The sequence below is a fragment of the Tenrec ecaudatus genome, chromosome 17 (genome assembly GCF_050624435.1).
Source record: "Tenrec ecaudatus isolate mTenEca1 chromosome 17, mTenEca1.hap1, whole genome shotgun sequence".
Lineage (NCBI taxonomy): Eukaryota > Metazoa > Chordata > Mammalia > Afrosoricida > Tenrecidae > Tenrec > Tenrec ecaudatus.
The window spans coordinates 25,985,743-26,007,129 of NC_134546.1; the positions used below are offsets into that span (position 1 = coordinate 25,985,743).

The following is a 21,387-nucleotide window of genomic DNA, read 5'->3' on the forward strand; positions in this document are numbered from 1 at the left end:
AATAGTGGCCCCACGCATCAAAGCAGGAAGACTGTGTAACAAGTGTTTGAAGAATTCAGGCACTTTAGGGCAGGAGCAGGGGGGGAATTAAAATGGCAAGATTATGTGTGTCTACAGATACGGTCCACAGGATTTCTTGTTGCGGTGAGGGAGGAGAAATTATAAATGACACCAAAGTTTGAGACTTGAGCATCAGTCAGAATGGCCAAGTTGGTGGACTTGAATATCCTACTCTTTCTTTCAGTAGCCCAATGCTTAACTCGCAGTGCTTGCAGTGCTACCTTCCAAAGTAGACCAACAACAACAACAAATTCACTGCTATTGAGTTAATTCTGACTCAGACCAACCCTGTCAGACAAGGAAGAATTGACCTTGTAAGTTTCTGAAATAAGCGCTTATGACATTGTTTTAAGGCATATTGGTTGGGGTAGAACAAATTCTGTCAGTCAAAAATGCTCAGAAATTTATATTAAGTACTGATAAATCAAAACTAGAATAGTTACACTTTAGGAGGTACTAGTTACACTTTAGAAAGCAGTGGGTTTTGCTTTCTTTTGGATTGAGATGTTTCTGTTTTATTTTGTTATTGCATTGATTAAAACATTTAAAAAATTCTTTTACATATATTCCAATCCCAGATGACCACAACAGCTTTTTTCATGGAATACCATAGACTACTTCAGTACTTTTATGGTATAGATAAAGAGATGTTAAAATTGAGACATTCTCTTTTGGAATAGCATCTGTGATCTTAAAGGCTTGTCTTAAAACAGTCAGCCAAAAAAGTGCAGATAAAATATGCTAAAATATAACATCTTATAATTTTCCCTTTTGATTCATTTTTAATTTGTTATGGTTTTTAGCATGTTCTTTCTTCTGGATTGTGATGGTTCTGTTTTATTTTGTTATTGCATTGTTATAAAATTCTTTTACATGATTTTCTTCATATGAAATTCAGGATAAATAGCTGGATTATTAGTATTTTAAAAATATGACAGGAGAGGGAGGGACATGGGGAGCTATTAATAACAAGTCCAGAAAGAAAAAAACGTTCTAAAATTTATGTGGTTAAGATTGCACAGCTCTTGTTAATTTGTTTAAACCAATGAATCAGATATTATGTGAGTTATATGGAAATAAAATGTTTACATCATGCTTATTTTGCATCATGCTTGTTTCCTAAGTGAAAAGGGATGTGGAACTCTAAACCAAAACCAAGCCCATTGCTTTCAAGGTGATTCTGACTCACAGCCGCCCTGTGCTTTGCTGTTAACCCTGTCTTCACAGGAGAAAGTAGCCTCGTTTTTTACTGCAGTGTGGCTTTTAGATTTGAACCACCAACCTATGGCTATGAAACCAATGCTTAAGCCACCTTGATAGAAATCCCCATTTCAATCCAATAGTTACACCACCTATCATGTTTTTGTCCTCGGGATGGAGCCAGGCTCCATGGACTAGATCCTATCCCCTTCTAGAGACGGCGAGGCTCTAAACAAAGACACCAAACCCATTGCTCATAAGTCAATTTCAACTAATAATAATCTCAGGTGTGTCAGAATAGAATTATGCACCTATGTCCAAATCACCAGGTTTTTCTTTGTGAATCCCAAACTTGTGGTTAATAGAGGAATGCTTAACCAGTTGTGCCTTCCAAGTGAGGCTTACTTCTCATTTGGATATAGGTTGATAAGCTTCAACTGTCTGCATTGTAACTGTGGATGGGTATTTTTAATAACCAGCAAAAACTCAAGATTTCTGGTTATTCCTCATTATCTCTGTAGGAAAAAAAAGCCTTTATTCACTCTGACTAATGCCAATATGGTGGTTATGAATTTCATGTTTACAATTTTTAAAATGAAGTGACCAATTATATTTCCAAATGGAAAACATTTCTTGAGATGTATATAATATCAAGTGCTTAGTTTATTCTATTAGCCTAAGAAGATTTTTTTTAGCCTAAGAAGATTAAGGAAAGGATAAAAAGAAAGGGGGATAAAATACAAGTATGATTAGACATGTTCTAGAAAACCCATGCAGTATATACTCAAAATATTAGAAATTAAATTTTAGTAAATCCGAATGATAATTTTTATCTGACAATTCCCTTCGGAATCTGATACTGACTACAGCTTGCCTCTCTCTGCTCGGATGCATTTATTGACTTTTCTATTCAGTGCCTTGCGATGCAGTACCACAGTGACTGGATCAGTATGTTTTCCCCTTGGGATTATGGTTAGAATCTTGGACATCTTACGGATGAATTTATTACATTTTCAATTTTTTAGTGCTTGCTTAATCAACCAGGGATTTAAAGTTTTATGTGGTGGCATTCTGGGGAAGGAAATAATTTACTTGAGCAAATCCAGATAGTTTCAATGTGATATCATAGTTTCTGTTAATAGAGCTTACACCCCTCAGAGAATAGCGTATGACTAAAATGGGCTTGACCAGCTTGCAAGAATGCGTAATGCTGTCACTAGCCATTTTTAAAAATCTAAACCACCTTCATTTCTTCCTCGATTTAAAGTCTAAACTTATTTTGCTAAATTCCACTATCACCACTGTACCTTTTTCACATAACCCCATATCCTACTTTTCGGGGGAGGTGGGAGTGGGGAAGAGTAAATTGTTATTTTTGTGCACACCATGAAGTGAAGGGATTTATTTAAAATTTTTGACAAATAAGCTGTTACCAAGGACTCGAGTAGAAATAATGTTTTGAAAAGGCGGATGGGAACAAATATACAGATGTGCTTGACCCAATGGATGCATTGATTGTTATAAGAGCAGTACGAGCACATAATAAAATGATTTTTAAAAATGACAAATTGAAAATTTTGCATCTAAATCATTTAAAATATACAGTTGCTATATTAAGTGAACAACATGTTTTTTTATTTTATAAAACATTATTGTAGCCTGACTGAAGACTACTTTGAGAGGCCATACAGCTTTTACTTATATTCTTAGCTCTAGATCTACAGTTTCTTTTTTTTTTACCCTTATCTTGATCTGCTCCCAATTCTGATACTTTTCCCTATTTTATGGCTTTTCTAAATTCTGAACCATTATTTAACAAATGATCTAACAGACTGGTTTTTCTCCATTAGGACTCAAGAATATGAAAGAATAGGAATCCTGTTATAAGCAGATAAAACCTGATTTGATTATTTTGCCTTAAAATTTCAACTTCATGCAAGACTAGCATCCAATCATGTTCTGTGTATTACTCACTAAAATCTCCAAAGAACCATATGATATGTGTTTCAGGGGACGTGAGCCTCAAATTGCAAAGTTGAGTTCCTGTATGTACTCGTGTAGAAGCCGAGTTTTTCAGCACATGTTTAGTGCAGTTTTGGTGGTAAAATTAGGTGCCTCGGCTGATATTTGGGTTGGCTTATACTCATGTATATGCTGTAACTAAATATTGTGCATGGATAACTGGACAGATTTGGCTATGCTACCAAAATAGAGCACATCAAATCTCGGTGGCTTAACTAGCAAGTCCACAGGCTGATGCAGAGTGAACTGCCCTCCCTCCTCTACTGAATGTGATGACTGGACTGATTATTGATGGGTATCATGAAAGGGACAGAGATGGTGGGGACATCCTGATGTCCTTTTATCAAAACTTTTTCCTTGGCACCAAACCAAAATGAAATTTCCATCACTCCCATTGAATGGATTTTGACTAAAGTGACGCCATTGGACAGAAAGAGATGTTCCATAGGGTTTCTGAGATTGTCAATATGTACTGGAGCAGGCAGGCTCATCTTTCTCCTTCAAAGCAACTAATGGGCTTGAACCAACCACCTTACAGCCTTCTGCCCAACACTTAATTACTTGTGCCACTAGGGTTTCTTAAAAGAAGCCCTGTTTAGGCACATGGGGTATTCTATAAAGAATAAATATGTTTCTGTCACATGTTGGAAGAAGTTGAGTTTCAAACATTATGATTCCATTGCTGTTTCCACATTATGCTCTCTCCAAAAAGTTTCATCTTTGTAACTAATGCAATCACTTTTCAGGATTTCTTTAACAAAGGAAATTTGAGTGGTTACCATCTTGTATGTATGTACAAAACTCACACAGTGCATACAATATGCACACATATATGAAGAGGATTTCAGAAAGTTCATGGAGAATTGAAATTTTAAAAATCATTTTATTGGGGGCCCATACAACTCTTATCACAATCCACACATCCATCCATTGTGTTAAGCACATTGGCACATTTGCTGCTATCATCATTCTCAAAACATTTGCTCTCTACTTGAGCCCTTAATGTCAGCTCCTCATTTTTCCCTCCCTCCCCACTGCCCCTTCCTCGTGTGCCCTTGATAATTTATAAATTATTATTATTTTTCCATATCTTGTACTCTCTGACGTCTCCCTTCACCCACTTTTCTGTTGTCCATCCCTCAGGTAGGAGGTTATATGTAGATCCCTGTAATCGATTCCCACTTTCCACCCACCCACCTTCTACCGTCCCAGTATCACCACTCTCACCACTGGTCCTGAAGGGATCATCTGTACTGGATTCCTCGCATTTCCAGTTCCTATCTGTACCAGTGTACATCCTCCGATCCTGCTGGATTTGCAAGGTAGAACTGGGATCATGAGAATTTAATTTTAAAATGCTATTTTTTCATGAACTTTTTGAAGTTCCCTTGTATATATAAATACAAATATAAATGGTGACAATACTAAATATAAGATAATGTACAATGCTTTGTTTTTATTCACTTAGCATGTTAAAATGAGTATTTTCATGTATTATTCCAAATAAATATCATCTGAATATCTGCACTATAATTTTTTGAAATAATTTTCTATCATTGCAAATTCAAATTGTTTCAATATTTTGGTTAGACTGAATAGCATTGTTATTTAATTGTTTACAATTCTTAATTTAATCTGTTATTCAGAGAGAATTCCTGATTGGAAATCATTACAAGAAATATATATTAACAGCATTAAGACTGCAAAAATATTACTAAATTTCTTTCCAGAAATGTCCTACTAGTCTGTACTTTGATGTTTTTAGGTGGCAGCAGTGGGTTCTGATTCATAGTGACCCTTGGTACAAGAGCAGGGACATAGTCAATTTACATACTATCCTAATAGTTGCTATTAAGTGTGAGCCCATTGCTACAGCTACTGTGTCAATCTGTCTCATCAAAGGCCTTCCTCTTTTTCAGTTCCCTTGCATTCTACCAAGCATGACATCGTTCTGCAGGGACTGGTCTCTTAACAAGTACAAAGTATGTGAGAAGAAGTCTCACCATCCCTGCTTGGAGGAGCATTCTGACTTTTCTTTCTCTGAGTTTGTTCCTCCTTTGTTTGTTCTGTTGCCAGATCATTTATTTTCTATTCTTCTCCAACAACCTAGTTCAAATGCATTGATTCTTTTTTTTTGTCTTCTCTCTTCAATGTCTATATCAGAGATTTAAAAATATCATGACTTTGGTCAGATGCACATTACATTCTTCTTCCTATAATCCAACGTCTCTGATTATTTGTTTTCAGACAGACAGAATAAGTATAGTGAGAACATTCAACCACATTGCAGAGCCTTCTCGATTTTAAACCAGGCAGTATTCCTCTGTACAGTTTGCATAACTGTCTCACGTCATTTAAAGGGGAGCATGGGCACAAGGTAACCGTACGGCATTTGAAGTGCCAGTGGCATAGATTCCAGCTTCACAGAAGCACACAAGCCACCACAGCAAGACAAACTGACAGTCAAGTGGTGGTGTGTGCATAAGAATACACCTAGTATTTGTGTGTATATTGGGAAATTATTTGTAGGTGGGTCTTTGATTTTTGTTTTAACTTTGGTAACCCGATCGTTGTTTTATCTCTTTGTGAAGAGATACTGCCTTTACATTTGTAATCATTGATTTGTGTTAACTTTCATCTGTATTTCAAAATGATATTATTTCTTTGGTCATACAGTTTCCAGTTTTATCTGCAGGATTGACATATTAGTTATGTCGGGCCACTTTCTCTTCTATGCTCCCCTATTCCTTCATTCGTAGTCGCCACACAATGGATTATTGTTCTTGTCTCTATGTTTATTCGATCTCATTCTATTCATTTGCTTTTCACTAACAAATTTCATATGAAACACTGTGCAAATATGGAAGCCTTCCATGATTAAGAGCTAAATGACACAGAAAGGGGACTGAGGTAACGATAAAAACGAGGGATGTGTGTTAAGAAGCAAGTGTACAGAGCACCCACCATATAAATTGCATAGAAGGTAAAATAAAAAAAAACAGGGTAAACCAGTAATGATTAGATTATTAATTTGATTCTTTGTGTTTATGCTTAAATGATTCTCTGTGAAAAGTTAACTGTTCACTCTTTAGATCATATTTGTAAGATGCAGCATGGCAAAGTCCTACAAATGACTCTGATCTCAGGAATCTGGCTTCTGCTTTATTTGAGGCACTGTGCTCTCATCACCAGCCACCTACTTTCTATTTTTCCATCTGCTTTATTTAATCAACATGAATTCAGGTTACCATTCCTGTTCTATTGATTTTGGGAGCAGATTTCAGTTGCACCCACAGACAGAAGCAAGACAGTTCCCCGCTTATCCTCTGATTGATGCATTCTTTTACAACACATGACAAAGTGATAGATGTACTTAGTTAACTTTCTCCAAAATCATTAATGCCACACTCACCGGTTGGCTACTCAGGGATGGGTTAAGTAGGTGTCATGCATTTTGCTACCTGCAACACTACTATACTGAATAAGGAGGCTATTAATTTTCTTTCCAGCTCAACTGAAAAGTCTAGGTATGAAATGCATAGTTACAAAGAAGTAGAAGAGTACACCTAGGCTTCCAAGTGATATTGGTTACTGCAAAATTACAGCCTGAGTCTGAGATTAAAAAGGAGAAAGCAAATTGATTTTCTCTGAATTTACACTTGGGAAAATTGTTTAAAATGCTAATGAGTTTCCTTGTAAGCTATAATTTAGATTCTGAGTTCTCAGGTGTATGTACATAGCATTTAATTTTTAATCTCAAACTTACAAATATACTTAGTCGATGGCAGATTCTAATTTTTAGGGAGACTGTTTATAAATGAGACAGGAATAGAGAAAATGCACAGACCAAAAGACAAGGTAAGACTTTTTATAGTTAGAAAAGGAATATAATGGATATATAATTAATGCGCCGCAAAATGAGGAGTTACTGAACTAGAAGAAATTCATTTATTTCTTATATTTTAGTGAAATAATTTAATAGTTCTTTTCTCCATTTCATATCAATATTACCCACATAAACTCTTTAAGCTATAATTGGATTTTCTCTTATGGAATAAAAGCTCCAGTTTGGCTTTGGCTTCGAATTCAAGACAATTTCTCTTGTATCTTTAATGAGGCAGTAACTAAAATAAAAGAACTGGTTAGTCAATTGAATACTATACAACCTTTAAGGCTTAAAGTGGCTGGCATGCTTTTCCTCTTGCTCTCTTCTACTTGCTATATCCAACTGGGAACAAAGACCTTACTGCTGATGTTGTAGTTTATTGTTTGTTTGTAGCATAATCTCTTTAAGAAGACACCCTATTTCTCGAATAATAGGTCGGAAAAGAACTAAATTAACAAAAATGCCTATCTCTCTCTCAAAATGAGAAATGAGAAATCTGGCCATAAAAAGAAATAAAATTTTAAATAGCACACTTTCCCTCCACAAAGAGTTAACATGTTTTCTAGGAGTGCAGGGGCGGGGGTGGGGTGGTTGAGGAATCGAAGCACAAGCTTTGAGGAAAATATAAGAAGATGACAGTTCAGGCATTAAATGTGGTACAGAACACAAAGTACTCTTTTTCAAGAGTGAATGGTGGGTTAGGCAGGGCTTTCTAGGGAAACAAACAAACAAACCAAGAAAGAAGAAACTCATGAAAATATAGATGGACAGGTTTATACACCATGAAGAAATATAACAGCTAATTAGTGTACATAGCAGTACAGAGGGCTCAGTTTAACTCACTTCCGTGGAACTGTTAATATACTGGAAGTCCTTCACCTGAAGAGGGCTGCTGGGTCCCCGGTCAAAGAAGCAGACAGCAAAGTCTTTCCTCAGGCAATGCAGGCAGCCTGCCCACTGCAGCGAGCAGCAGGTGGGTCACCAACAGTCAGCGGCTCAGGAACTTAGCAAAGCAGGCCTGGATGGGATATCAAACTCAAGCAATGTGAGACGACAAGGTCCACCAGCCTCAAGCTCAAGAGATGTATACGCCAGCAGTGTGGCGAGGCAGGTCTTGAAGGAACCTTTAGCTCTAGCGACAAGATCAACAGGTTGGCTTTTCCCACAGGTTGTGCAGCTCACAAGTTGAGGCAGAGAACTAGCTAAAGCAGCCTCCAGCTGTTCTGATCACCAAAGAACACGAGAGAGAGGGGGCGGGCCGTGGTGAGCCTTTTGCCTCTTTGACTTTCAATCAAACTGTGACCTTATTAATCCCACATGTTCCTATTGGTCAGGTTGGCACAATAAACCCACCTATCACAAATAGCCTGGTAGGGCTTCTTGGAGGCAGTGGCATCAACCAGAGATCCAGATGTGAAGAGCAGGCCATTATCAGTGAAAAGAGTATTCCAGGCACAATTACCAGCCAGGGTAGAGGCCCTGGGGTGGATACCAATGCCGGGAGTTAAAACAAATGAAAGAATGGAAAGAAATCATTATAGCTGGAACTTACCTGTTGTCTGTGAGTTGTAGGAAGGGCAGTTGAAGGCATGTTCTATTGGAAATGGTTGCAAGGGTTGGTGCTTCATCATTTTAACCTAAATGTCACGTCACACTAAAATACCTCAAGTGTATGACTTGAGGTATTAGAATAATAATGTTGAAAATCTATTATAAAACCATTCCCTTTCTATTGATCTTTTTTCCACAGAGGTCATCATAGTGTTATTATGATTTCCACCTAGTCCTTTCCCTTCTGTACTGCTGTGTTAAGCAATCAATACACTTTGTCTAGAAGGAGAAACCATCTTTACTTCTCGTATCATTTTTAGGTAGATATGGGGAAAAAGCACTCTGGCATTGGAAAGCAAACACATTGCTGTTTTCTGGTACATACTAGCAAATACATTGTTTATTCAGAAAGAACCACTTCTGCTTTCAGCCAAAGCTCTCTAACACCTGGCCATTTCAAAAGGCACACTGCAGCCAGGAGGCCGCTAATAAAGCAAAGTGAAGTCCTCAGGCAGTCCCACATTTAGAGCGAGAGCTGCCCTTTGAATCTAGACAGATGTAGACCGCTCATTGATTTATGGACTTATGACATGGTTTTGCTCTCAGACTCCACTTTTAAAGCAAAATCAACTTACCTAAAAGGCTTTCTATATCACCACCACACCATATCATTAGTAACAGGCCTCATACCATTTGTTTATATGCTCTACATGATTAAAAGTGGGTTATTTCCCCTCTTGCTCTACTGCTTTCAGAAAAAGTATCACAGAAACATTTTCCATTCTATCCATGTACTCATAAGGATGATTCAATATCTTTCATAGATTTGTCTGTCTTTACTAACTAAAAACAAAACTGCTGCCAATGAGTAAACTCTGACTTATAGTGACCTGGCAGGACAGAGTAGAACTGTAAATCTTTCTGAGGCTGTTAATTTTTGCCGGAGTCCACAGCCTCATCTTTCTTCCTTGGCTTAGCTCATCATGAGTTTGAGCTGTCAGTCCTTGGTTAGCAAGCTGACACTTACTCACTGTGTTATCAGTGCTCTTTATACCAGCCCCTAATTAAAACAAACGAACTAACCAAATCTTATAAATTTCTAAAAAAAAATAGAATGTTCCAAATTCACAGTCGGAATGTTGAAGAGAGTGACAAGACTGGCAGCAGATTATGTAATATTAGGATATGGCAGAAAATGAGAAACAACACTGCTTGCTAGTTTGTGTTTATCTGATGTATCTTTGAGAATAATTTTTAAATTACACTCCTTGAATATCCATTATATATTAAGAGAGATTCAGAAATTTATTCTAAATTTATATACATGCACTCATGCATTAGAGGGTTCAATAGTAAATTAATTTCATTGCAAAATATAATTGTACAAATAGAATGATAGAAAATTTCCAGGGAGAGAGGTCATGTAGGTAATACAAATCTCACGGCAGAGGTCCTGCATGGATCTGAGAGTAGGTAGCATCTAAGGTGAAGTTGAAGTTTATATTATAGCACATGGTAATATAGTTCAGGGAGTAGGAACTGAATAGACAAAGATATAGAGTTATTAGTGAGCACAATATGTATGGACAAGAGGAAAGAGCTCCTTTTGTTTTATCCAGATAAATTTTAATAGTTGGTAGGGATTAAGCACAAAATATCTTGTATACCATGCATGCAGGCTTAGATTTAATTTAATTAATAAGGGGAATCCATTTAATCTGTATATAAAGGGGAATCTTGGAAGACTCTTGCATAGATTTTCAGAATGAGAATTTTAAAAATTGAGGGCTCTGATAAAAACTGGAATATAAAGAAAAGTGGAAATCTTTATGAGAAATGAAGTCTCAGGCGTTTTCTTTTTCCCAAACCATTTTATTAGAAGCTAATCCAGACATCATATGATTCCATATAATTCAATCTCAGTGAGTAGAATTGTACAATTGCTATCACATCAGTTTCAAAATATTTTCTTCCTTCTTGAATTCCTTGATATCAGCTCCCCTTCAGTTTCCCCTCCCACCTCCCCAACCACAACCCCCCAGGAACCCTTATCAATTCTGTATTTCATATACTGAAAAATAGAAAATCACATAGCAGAGATTCATGGAGGAGATCCACAATGACAATCCTTAAGTGCTATATAGCAGAGACAGTGAGTGACTCTAACAAACAATTGTCCCCTGACAGTTTAGGGCGCTCGAAGTCCATGTCCAGGGTGCTGACTCGGAGAGAAGCTCTTCCCTCTGCACCAGGGTGGTCGGGGGTCGGGGGATCTTGTCCCTTTGCGCTTCTGCTCCTATGTGATGCTCTGTGGCTTGGCATCCATTTTACACATCTCTTCTTGCGGGCTTCCCTTTAGTTTCTGCTGTCGTTCAAAAGAGATTGACTACACTATTATATACTACATATACTGAAGCATGTAATGAGTTCAGTTCATCTCTTTTCTATCTTAAAAGGAGATTGACTATATACATCATTTATTGATGGATGGATTTGTACGTAAACTCAAACACAAGCCAGAAGAGCACAATGCCATGGAGTTGATTTTGATTCAAAGCAAACCTGTAAAGACATTGTAGAACTGGCCCCTTTGGGTTTGAGGGACTGCAGTTCTTTACAGAAGGAGAAAGCCTGAAGATTATCCTGACTAGGTACTGCTGAAGGCCAGCTGCTGACCCTGCGGCTAGCAGCCCGATGCATATCCACTATGCCAACAGGATCTGAACGTAAGGGCACATATTAGTTTAAGAGGTGGGTTAGTCTGGGTATATTAGAGAAACAAATCCAAAGAAACTCATGTACAAGAGAGGATTTTATATAAAGGTTAAGTGCACATCAAGAAAACATCCCAACCTGGTGCTGCCCAAGCCCACAAATCCAACATTACCCCAATAAACCCATATGTTCAACACCAATCCACAAAGTCCTCCTCCATCTCACAAAACAGACACTATGATGCTGACTGCAGGAGGAAAGCTGAGTCAGTGAATGTGTAAGCATCTCACCGCTGGCAGGGGTCTCCACACACCTGCTCCAGCACCCAGGAGTACAATGGGGTCAGTCTATGGGCTTCTCCTCAGGAATGTCTTACAGGAAGTGAGCCTTGCCAGCTAAAGCAGGGAACTGGCTGAGGCAGCTGCACCCTGGTCTGATCATCAGAAAGCAAGAGACTCAAGATCTAGAGCGGCGAGGCTCACCGAACCATTTATCCATCCGCCCTTCATTTAATCCCACATGTGTTTATCGGCCATGTTAGCACAATAAACCACCTCAAGGGGAAAGGGAGACAAGAGGGATGTCTGGCTAATGTCCCTAATTATGGGTTACTATCTAGCCAATCATTCTTGCACAAGCTCAGAGCCCTTCATTGGTAGGATCTATTTTTCTACATGTTAATCCACCACCAAACTTATGTCAAGAGTTAGCAGATGTAAAAAGAGGTCCCTAAGATTTGACAAATTTAAAATAATTTGATAAATTCAATGTAAGATTCATACACTATGCTTTGAAGGAAAATATACCAATTGGCAATCAGAAGATACTATGTATCAATGAAATATTTTTAGTGTCTTTATCTGATGTGGAATAGAAGATAATACTTAGGGAAAATATACATAGTAAATTTGGACCTATTTCAAAGGAAGTTTTGTTAAGAGGGAGGATAAAATGGGACTAAGGTCAGAGAAGAGTGTGTAATTCTCAAGTGGGGAGAAAATTTTTCTTATCAATTATGAAATATATGCAACTAATTTTAAACACATTTAATTGCCAACAGGAATCTGAGCTCAAGCTTATATTCAGTTTCTTAGGAGAAACAGACATTTTCTTAAGAGAGAAAATCTAAGTATAAAATTATAGATTTAAAATGCAAGTTGGAATGATTGTTAACACAAAAGAATGAGAACTATGAAAAAGGCCACCATTGTCTGCTTCATGCATGTTAATCATCATTATTCAATCACAGCAATTTTTCCAACAGAGCCCATTACAGCTTTAGAATGGATACTTCGATAAAGTATCCAGGCAGCTACTAATCCCAATAAAATAGAAACATTCCTAGCATTAACCAGTAACAATAACAACACAAGCATACACACATACACACACACACACACACGTGCGCACCCATAGTAATTGAGTAGATTGCAACTCGTAGGAAACTCTGTAGGACAGAATACAATTTAGAGTTTTAAAGACTAGTAGACAGCTGAATTTTCCTCCTGTGGAAAAACCTTGGGATTCTCCAGTGATCTAAATATTTTTTTTCTCTATAAGGACTTGCTTACATCTGAAGCCTTAGGCTAATGAGGTGAAGCTTGGATAAAGTCTGGTCATTCCAACAAACTCCCCCTCTTAGTATCAAGGAAGGTCCCTATGCTTCCTGAGTGTGCTAAACACTGGTGCACGTGGAGGGGAGCTCTTTATGCACATGGAACCTTCCCTGATCCCACTTTATGAATGTGTTTATTTGTATCCACTTTTACTAAAATACAAGCATAATCCTAAATATGTTTTTCTTCCTGAGTTCTGTGGTTCATTCTAGAAAATGATCAAAGCTAAGGGAGAAATGGGTTCTAGAAGATCATTCATGCGGAGGCTTGAGGTCTCTAACTTCCTGATGGCATCCTGAGGGGTAGAGGGAAACTCCAAAACTCTAGTGAGTCAGCGGGGAGTGATGGAGGCCTGATTACAGTTGTTTTTCTGAGGCATGGTGGGAATTTCCCTCCCCCCAAATTATGGTCAGACTGAGGATGTTTTAGGGACCCCCAAGTTTATGATCATCTTCAAGCTTGAATAGAATTGGAAATCTGGAAGGCTGTGTCCCTTTACATATTATGTCTGACCTAACTCTAATTTAGTAGAGTTGGAACTGAGTTGACTTAAATGTGTCTTAATGAGGATTGTCTTAATTCAACATAGTTGATGTCAGGGAAGGGGAACAGATTGAGAGTGCATTGACTTATTGTCACTAGCTTTATATAAAATGTGGCATTTACTCCACTCAAAACTTTACGAGTTAAGTTTTGTTATCATGGTTATTTCACAGATGGAGAGAGAATATTTGTCAAGGTTACGTGACTATAATAATGTATAATGGTGGTGACAGTCAGCCGTGGTATGATTGGGAAAGAAGGCTCAGAGTCCCAAATGACACTAGTTATAAGTCTATGATATAGTACAAGAAGGGGAGGCAATTATAGCGACAGCTTATTAATGCGATGTGCATCACTGCCAAAAATCAACTTCACAGTAAGAGGCCAGGAGAGGGAGAGGCCGACAGTAGGCTACAGTTACTCCCTTTGTGCAGATGAATTTTCCCCTTTGGATTAGGAACCATCAGTGTGTGCCTGGACCACCAGAATCAACAAGGTACAATTGGAGTCTGAATTAGGGCTTATTAGACCTCTTGGTCATATAATCATGTTTTGATATGTAACCAGTCCCAATGGGAAAGATCTGAGGTGCCTCACTAAGATTATGTGCAATATGTCTGTCTCATTACTATACCTAGAACTATTGATAAGTTGGTATAAATTACCCTTAAAATAATTTGGGTCATTAGTAAAAATGGTAGTATTATCAAAGAATTTCAAGCATTGTTGAGAGTCCATAGAGCTCAGGTAAATTTCATGCTTCAGTAAAATAACTCAGGCTAATTCTAGGTCTACTAGCATTAACTTTCACAGGATAGATGCTAAGCAATACAATGTAGACTAGATTTCAGTTTTGTCTCCCAGCCTTCTCTCTTTCGAAAAAGGTGTATCAAAATGATATTGTGTTAATAGATGTACAGCATCTGTGTTTCAGATAATGCCAACTTAATTAGGTTAACTGCACTGTGCACTGAATGGTGTACTTCTCAAGCGCACAATTGTATTTCAGTCTAGCATAAGTTAGTAAGTGTAATTTTGTTACTCCCATCCTACTAAGGATGTTTAAAAAATCTTGAAGTGCTTAGCCATGAAAAAGGAAGACAGAGAATTGGATAAATCTCTAAGGAACTCAACTTTTTTCAAATGCAGCTCTTACATATAATCCCAGTAACTTCTCAACTTGAAAACTACATGAACTAAATAAAGTTGCTTACTTGAAATCTGTATGAAATTACTTAAGATAGGGCTTTCAGATTTTATACTTCCAACTAATTTCTAAACAATATATATAATTAGTATTTTATTCTGGATCTGCACTGTTCAATAAACAGTCTTCAAGAAAGGGCATGTCTAGTGCCCATGTTTTCCACTGTGGAGCTACTCATGTCACAAATACATGAGATCCTGAAAGGTAAAGCTTTATCTTTTGGTGATTAAAAAATAATTTCATTGATTTGAATTCTTCAAAAATCTGGATTGAGTTTTACCAATGGACAGACCCCAGCTCCTCAAGAAGATATTTCATCTTTCTTGATGCACCTGTTTCTTACTAAATATACTGCCTACCTCAAAGTAAAATGTAAATCAAATGCCGAACTCTTGGACTTCTGTTCTTCTGTTGCTTTATCTAAGAAATAGCTAAAAGGCTTTAGGTTGTAAGCTTCCCAGGGTGGGCCCAGTGATGATGGAGGAGAGGTGGAGACTTGTCTTGAAATACTACTGATGTCTCTCTGAGCGGATTCTCTTTGATTTCCCAGGCAAGACTGGTGAATTGCTTCTCTCCCCGCCCTGATTCCCCTTTGCCACTCTCATCCAGAGTGCACTTTGTTAAAGTCCATAATCCTGACTGGGCACCTGCGCTACAACAGCTGACAAACAGTGCGCTCCCTGGCAGAGCTTGGAGAGTGGTACCATGCAGCGAAGAGAAACGGATGACACACACGAGTCTTTGTTAATGAAACAGCTTTTGAATGTTGAGAAAGACAACCCTAGAGCACCAACTGTGTTTGCTTATGTTTGGTTCAAGAGTAAAAGATTGAGCCTAGGAGTGATTCCTGCTGAGACTAAAGCTTTCTAACAGTGTTGGCACCAGCTAATGCAGTGGAGGGTCTTCTGCATGGCAGTGAACTACCTGCTCCCAGCCCACGTACCCAGATTGAGCTCGTCCATTAGCTGCTTTGGGAGCACCTACTTTTGTTCCTGGTTTTACAGCACTTTGACTTCCTGGAGCAAACTTAAACTCTCAGCCTCTTGTCAAAGATCAATTAAAACTGATAAGTACTGTTGATGGTAACTTGGATCATAAGGCTGCTGGTCTTGCTTCCCTGAGTCTGCTGTCAGATACTTGTAGTCAAGAAATAGAACCACTAAAAGGAGCTTGAGAAGCAGCATATCCTTAATCCCTTCTCCTGTAGAACCAGGTAAATAAAGTCAAGATCAAAGTCAAGATCGCATTCTAAGAGGAAGAGGACTCCTTTATCTTCTAGCCACAGGCATCCAGAAGCAGATCATAGAAGATATCACATTGTAAGTCAAGGAGCAGACAGTGATCCAAAAGTCCAAGACAGAGAAGATCTCATTTAACAAAAGAGGTAGAAGATCAAGGAGTACATAGAAAGAGAGAGAAGATCAAGAAAAGAAACTTTCCAGAACACCACCCCAAAGTTATAGAACAGCAAGACATTCCAGAAGTGCTAGCAGAGAGAGGAGATTGATAAAAATCAGAGGTTATGAATGGTCTCCTGAGAAGCCCGGATCTTCTACAAGAAAGATATCTGTCTCAGGGCATAAATAAGAAGAAAGACAAAGAGAGGTAGCGATAAAAGAATGAACAAAAATCAAGCAGAAGAAGAGTATGTGAGTCTGGGTCAATTAGAGAAACCAATCTACAGAAACTCATAGGTATAAGAGAGAGTTTTATATAGAGTAAGTGCACATCTAAAAGGCATCCCAACCCAGTGCTGCCCAAGCCCACATGTCCACCATTAGCCCATATGTCCAACACCAATCCACAAAGTCCTCCTCCGTCTCACAAAGTGCATACTATGATGCCGAATGTAGGAGGAAAGCTGAAACAGTGAATGTGTAAGCATCTCAGGGGTCTCCACCAGGCTGCTCCATCACCCAGGGCTGCATCAGGATGGGTCCTTGTCTTGTGGCTTCACCTCAGGGATGTCTTGCAGGAAGTGAGCCTTGCAAGCTGAAGCAGGGAACTGTCTAAGAGAGCGGCACCAGGTGAGGAACAGGGATATGATAGTGAAAAGGAAGAAATAAATGGGTTCCCCTAAAACAAAGGAATGTTCTATGGATAAAGGAACTGGGGTTCCAATATGAGACTCCAACGTGATGATCACCATGGAGAAGAAACAGATATGAGGGACTGGACAGTGTTGCCTCTGCAGGTCTCCCATGGAACACATGCATCAGAATCATTCGTTTGTGTGACTCCTTACTGCTGTTGTGATCTTCTTGAATCTGTGAGTTATCAGTGGTTATGGAAAGCTCCTGATATTGATAGAAAGTGATAACCTGGGCAACCAAGCCTTGTGATGAACTCTGCTTGAGTAAACAAGCAGTTTTATTTTTCTGGCGTTGCTTTAACTAAATTGACAAGCTGCATGCATCTAGAACAGGGCTGGATTATTTATGTTATGTGCGCTCCTTTCTGAACATTCACATTTGATTGCATGTTAATTGTGCCAGCAATATCCTAAATGTCATTCAAAGCTTTCAATCTGATGAATCCTACTTATGTTCTTGTTTGTTAACATAGCAAATTAACGTTCTTTTGTTCCACCTGAAAATGAACATTGGAAACAGCTAATCCTTTTAAGCCACGAGGATGATCAATGTTGTGACTTGTGTTTAACTTTGAGAGCCTATAGGTGCCCTAACCATTTTGATGGATGCATTAGGCTTTAATTTAAACACTTTTTCCCCCAAATAAAATGTTGGCCTTGAGTGACTAGCAGCGTATTTTGTAAAAGTTGTATACTTTTCCATAAGTCTTGTTGTTTTTTGCCCCTTAAGTACTTTAGTTCACATGAGTAAATTTTCGGAGGTTTGTGTTTGGCAAATGCTTTCCGTGTGACTTGACCTCCGTTTGTCCACATCATCAGGTTTTGGTCACATACGACCTCTCAACATGATTGAATGTCAACCAATTCGTATAGGTACAGTGATGTGTGTTTCTTTTACATTCGTTTGATATTTCTGACATTTGCTAAATATTTTGCCCCTTACTAGCTTCAGAGGTTAGGTTGTAAATCCGAACATTTGAATAACAGTTGCATTCACTGGTCTTCCTTTAGTTGTATAGATATTATCCTATCACAAATAGTACTGGGCTTCAAAATACATCTAGAAATATTTTGTTACTTTTTGTGGTGGGGGGGGAGGTTGATGATAATGATTGTGAAGCCATTCTGTTTGAATTTTCATTCCTGATATTGCAGACCACATAACTGTGTGATTAAAAAGGGACAATACATGATGCTTTCCACTCACTAATGACTAGGATAGTTATCAGTATGTATTTCATTTATTTATTTAGTAAATATGACAAGAAACAGGCACAAACTGTTTAATAACCAAAACATGGGATATACAAATTATGAATTCTTAGAATAACACCCCTAAAAGCCGCTTCTTTCAATATCCTATTGAAGTTTATGTGGAAAAGGAAAAGAGACAAGCATGTAAAACACTGAGTATTAGGCCACAGAGGCAACTTATTGCCATCAGTTGTAAGATTATCCCCTAATAATAGGGTCGCATTCTGTTGTAGTCCATGAGCTTCTCATTGACTAATTTGTTATTGTTGCTTTAAAGATCTTCCTTCCTAGTCTCTCTTAGTCTGAAAGTTCAACTTAAACCTCTCCATTATTGGTAATCCTGCTGGTATTTCAAAGTGAATAGACTCATATCTACATGCAGGCCAATACAGTGGCAAATAATGGCTACAATACTGAATGCAATTAAAGCAATAATCATGAAGATGATGCAGAGTGGAAAAAGTTTTCTTCAGTTCTAGAAGGGTGAATCAAAAAGTATTGCTGCAAAATCATAAACATCTTTATCAAGCAAATATATTAAAATATCATTTTTTCACCATGACAGAGCCTCTATGTAGACACATCCGAAGGAGTCGCTTTCATTGATCTGACCTTTCCCTGAGGAATTATGCACTCTTAAACTTATATCACATCCAAATGGCAGGTTTGGCATCTTCAAAGGATTCCAATTGTGTTCTTTTTCAATATTTATAAGTTTGGGCACCAAATAAAAGCCCTAAGGAAAATATCAGAGCTGTAGGGTAGATAAGGAAAGGTTACCCCAAAAATTCTCAAAGGGTAGTTTTTGATAGCCTAAAATGAAAATAATAACAATAGTTATAATTTTAAATGAGCAGGGATCATTGCAGTGATAGGAAAATCCTGTGTGTAATTTTCTTGAACTTTTCCCTCAGCACTGCAGGTCTGAATCCATCTTATTTAAACTTCCTCAGAAGAAGCTCATGTAATTTATTTGTCCTTTGAGAAATTCTATCATCAATTGGGAATACCAGAAACAGTTCCCATAACCTTCTAGATGGACATTTCTGCCTTGAATTAATTGGCTCAGCAGATCCCCTAGAAAGCAACTCTTTTGATTGAACCGACTTTTGAAGGCATTCCAGTGAAACAAAGGCAAGCGTACCACTGAGAGGACTGGTCTGCAGCCACCTGGGTGGGGGTAGAGTAAACGTTTTTTGATATGATTCTTCTCCCAAGTCTTTGCCAGTCCCACCAAATGATTGGTTGGAACTATGCAAACAGAACACATGCAACAACTATTAAGATGGGACAGGTGCATTTTTGTACCCCCCCCCCCCCCCCCGGTTATCAGGATGAGCTATCTTTGAAGAGAAGGGTGGGGAAAGTCCAAGAACCTGCAAGAGTTTTTCCTAGATCTCCATGCCAGAAGCCCCAGAGTCTGGCATGGAGACTCAGAAAGCAGTGCCAAACTATGGGTACCTTCTCTTCATCTGTTCCTAGACTAAGGAACAGTGGGGCAGAGTGACAGTTGGATTGCCTCCCAGGTCCATGGAGGCAAAGGCCAGATAACCACCTGGCGGGGAAGCTGAGAACTGCAGAGAACTCGGCTGCTGGCTACGGAGAGCAGGAGAGCAATAAGGAGAATATTCTTATTGTGTGTTGGTCCTGATTTTTATAATCTAGTAACTTCCCCTATAAACGTCCTTACGCATGAATATTATCCGTGAGTTCTGTGTCACCATTGCAATGAATTACCATAGATGTGGAGTGGTGTGACAGCTGTCAGATTAATTAAAGAAGGATGGAGCAGGTAGTCATGTGTGGCCCATGCCTCATGGCATTAAGGATGCAAGAGGAGGTCAGACGTGTTGACTGTTTTTGGACACTGGACACAGAACTATGTTTAGAACTATTTTGTTTGGAATATTCTTGTGCATGGATGGATTTGAACCGTAGGAGACACATCTCATGACACATAGGTTTGCCGTGTGTCAGAACTGACTCAACAGAAACTAACAACAGCAATATAGGACTGCATGGAGAACAATGTTAAAGCTCATTTTCCATGATTCACATCTGATCTCCTCTTCTGAAAAAATTTAGGGAATTTTTCTTTTATCCTGTAGCCTTAAAAAATTGGAATAAGTAAGAGTTATATATTGGGATGCATTTTGACCCACCAGACTACATAGGAGAAATCTGAGGCTACTTTCTGTTGTAAAAATGTCAAGTCCAGGGAAGCTGAGGGAGAAGTCTACTATGTCCTGCAGAGCCTCTATCAGACAGAACGGACTCAATGGCAGTGAACTTGAGATAAACCAGAAATAATGAACAGCGATCATTTCAGTGCTAGGTGAGACAGCCAGAGTGGAATATAATATGCCCCATAATTAGTTTCTTGCTTTGTGCAACTAGATTGTAATACTTATAGAGTAAGTAGGCAGAAAGTTATGCTTTGCATCATCATGATGCTTTGCATTTTGGGAAATGAACTCCTCTCAAGACTTCAAGATGGAAATGTAAAGAAAAAGATCTTTGGTGGCAGTAAATACTAGGAATGTGACTTTTTAATTATCAACAATTTTGAAGTTTATTGTTGTTTGACTTTCTATACCATAGCAAATCTACATACAACATAATAATAAACCTCAGTCTTCACTATGGTTGCTATAGACACTGTGTCAATCATCCTGTTGAGGGTCTTACTCCTTTTAGTGATAAGCTACTTTATCAAGACTGATGCCTTATCCAGGGAGCAGATCCTCATAATAATACTTCCAAAAACATGAGATATAATCTTGCTCACCTAGTTTCTAAAGAGCATTTGGATTGTGTTTATTCCACAATGAAATCTCTTTAGACCCCATAAGTTGATTTCTTTGTGAAATAAATAGCTTTATTTCAACACAGAAATAGGATTAAGCAGGTCGTGAAACTAAAATAAATCCATACTATTCAAGGATCTAAGATCAAAGAAAAGTAATAGCAAAATAATTTTGAATTCACGCAAAGATATGGACTTGGCTTTGAAGATCTCATGTTGCTCATATTTATGACCCGAGAAGCTCCCAGGAGGAGGCAAATAATGTTTAAGGGTGGCAGTCAGTGCTTAACTCAGCACTTCTAAGCTAGAGAAATATCTATCTAACAGTGATATTGAATGTTTAGCTCAGCACATCTTGTGATTGAGAATTGGGTATGGGCGTATACACACAAACCTGCTATTCAACTTAAAAAATCAGACAGAGCAAAAATACTT

The 21,387-nt window shown here is 38.2% G+C and overlaps 1 pseudogene; it reads left to right on the top strand.

The window, feature by feature from the left end:
* Nucleotides 1-7,119: 7,119 nt before the first annotated feature.
* On the top strand, nucleotides 7,120-16,517 carry LOC142431046 (serine/arginine-rich splicing factor 11-like; annotated as a pseudogene).
* The last annotated feature ends 4,870 nt before the right edge of the window (nucleotides 16,518-21,387 follow it).